Here is a 2,897-nt window from a genome sequence, read left to right as displayed (position 1 = left end):
GCGCGCCGGCCGCCCGGAGGGGGCGGGGCTTCCCGCGGGCGCGCAGGCGCAGAGGTGCTCGCGCGGCTGGCGGCGGCTTTCGCGGGCATCCCGGTGCGGGGTTCCGAGGGTGGCGGTTGGCTCCGGGGCGTCTCGGCTACCGTCGCTGTGCCCGAACACCTCGCGGCCAACAGACGCTGGCACATCGCGCTCTTGCCTGCAACCGTACCCTCCCGGGGAGGAGCGGGCGCTCGCTTGCCGCGTCAGGGACCCGGTTGCGCGCCCCCCGCGGGGCTTTGTGCCGCGGCCCCGCTGTCTGCTGCCCCTCCTGTTTTGTTTGCTGGTTCCACGCCGGCCCTTCCCAACTCCTCTCTTTCCCCAAAGGAGAAAGAAGCCGGCTGCCTTGGCCGCCGACCTGGGACCCTACCCCTAAAGGGGAAGAGGTCCAAGCCCTTCCTTAGGTCTGAGCTGCTCTTCAAAAGCGGAACGTGAGTTTCAAAAGCTTATTTTAGCTGAAAAGCGGGTAGTGGCACGCCCTTCCCCGTGTCCTCCTCTGGAAACTAAATGAGACTCTGGGTTTTCTTTACATAAAAGATAAAAGGAAAATGCCATTCACGGTTCTTGACAGGTACAAAGTATATATCAGAGCGAACGCCAGTGTCAGACAGACTCTGGATTTCCGTGTAAGAGCCCCCATAAAAATAGCATTCGGTGTGAAAACGAGAAAGGTACTTTTTATATGAGATGTCGGAAACCACCAGGGAATAGTCTCCCATTATGTCCAAGTTCCCTACCAATAGGAAATCTTTTTAGATGGGAAATTTTTATGCAAGCCCTCCACTGAGAACACACTCAAAAGTTTCTGCTTGAAAGCGAGAGGCACACAAAGTCACCTCATGTACCAATGCAAGCTGCCAATTTCCAGCTTCCCCCAACAAATTTGTACACTGTGTCTGTATTGATACTTATACTTCTGTTCTCAGCCTAGGGCTTTTGCTTATTGTGGCTGCTCTCTTCCTCTGGGACCATTAGCACATTGTTTCTTGAGGTTGGGAAAGTAAAAAAAAGGAAACCGTGTGTTCTTAACTGCAACCTATACTGCTAGTATGCTACTAACATGCTGGTCCCCAAAGCCCAAAAGTCACTTGAAGAACTTGGGTGAGTTACATAGGTCCCTGCAGTTATTGATGGTGTTACACCATTCATTTCTTCAACAGTGAATACAGAGGAATTCTGACAGGTTCTGTCATACACTGTGCTTGGTCAGGCATGGAGTTTACTTAGTGAAGAAGACATTCTTTACTCACGCTTCAACACAATGCCAGGTTCTGGGAATACAGAGCCACTAGTCCTGCATTCATGGAGTATATATAATCTAGCAGGAAAGATGGAAAGTCCTTTCAAGCCGAAGTCACAATATAGAAGAGACAATCACAAAAGAAAATGATTGTGTTCAAGACTGAATGTGATGGGGAGACAGAGTTTGGCTGAGACTAGCCAAAATGAGCAAAGGGTGACCAGAGAAAACACTTCCACCTAGACAAGAAATGAAGGCCTGAACCAAAGAGCTGGCAACAGACATGTTGAGGAAGGTCTTGGAGAGACATGGAGAGACACTTGGACCTGGAGTGGAATCAATTGGATTTAGGGAGGGTAGGATGTGAAGGTCAAAGAGCTGAGGCTGATGATAATGGCAAAGATATAGTAGAAGTAGTATTAGGGACCATTTTAAAGCATCTACTCTGTGTCAGACACATGCATTACCTCATCACTCCTCACAAAATTTCCACAAAGTAATACCATTATGATCCCCATTTGACATATGAGGCAACTGAGGCACAAAGAAGTCAAATAACTTGCCTAAGGTCACATAGCTGCTAAGTGGCAGAGCCAGGATTCAAACCCAAGCCCTATTTCAATGCTCTGCTCTAAGGTCTATTCTGAGATTTCTAGCTTGGCAAATAGTGATGGACAGGGAGCATGCAAAAAAGAAAGGTCAATTGTTTTGGAGGCATTAGGTGTGAAACGCCTGGGGCACATGCAGAAAGAAGCTGGAAATAGGAGCCCAGGATTTAGGAAGGAGGTTGTAGGTCACTCCCCACAGTCCCTGCCCCGTCCCATCACACCCCACCCCACCCCTGATTGGGGTGGGGCAGAGGTGTATGTTCCTAGCAGATTCTCTGGAGTCACAGAGAATAGAGCCTTGTAGGGGAATTAATGAGAAAAACCAAGAAAGGTTCTTTTTCAGCAGGCATTTTGAGGTTTGTCAATTTCAATTCAATTAAGGCAAAACTGGACATTACAAGATGGATGGTACATATTTTAAAGATATTAGAACTCAATAAACTAAATCAAAAAGGTAGACATGAATGTAATACTACTCAGCCATAAAAGAAGGAAATAATGCCATTTGCAGCAACATGGATGGACCTAGAGATTATCATACAAGTGAAGTCAGAAAGAGAAAGACAAATACCATATGATATCACTTATACATTGAATCTAAAATATGACACAAATGAACTTATCTACAAAACAGAAACAGACTCACAGACACAGAGAACAGACTTGTGGTTGCCAAGGGGGAGATGTGGTGCGGGAGGGAAGGATTGGGAGTTTGGGATTAGCAGATGCAAACTATTAAATATAGAATGGGTAAACTAGGGCTTCCTAGGTGGCGCAGTGGTTGAGAATCCACCTGCCAATGCAGGGGACATGGATTCAATCCCTGCCCCAGGAAGATCCCACATGCCATGGAGCAACTAAGCCCGTGCACCACAACTATTGAGCCTGTGCTTTAGAGCCTGTGAGCCACAACTATTGAGCCCATGTGCTGCAACTACGGAAGCCCACGCGCCTAGAGCCCATGCTCCGCAACAAGAGAAGCCACGTCAAGGAGAAGTCAGCGCACCACAACG

The sequence above is a fragment of the Hippopotamus amphibius genome, chromosome 16, assembly GCF_030028045.1.
Source record: "Hippopotamus amphibius kiboko isolate mHipAmp2 chromosome 16, mHipAmp2.hap2, whole genome shotgun sequence".
Lineage (NCBI taxonomy): Eukaryota > Metazoa > Chordata > Mammalia > Artiodactyla > Hippopotamidae > Hippopotamus > Hippopotamus amphibius.
Note: the sequence above shows the minus strand (reverse complement) of the source record.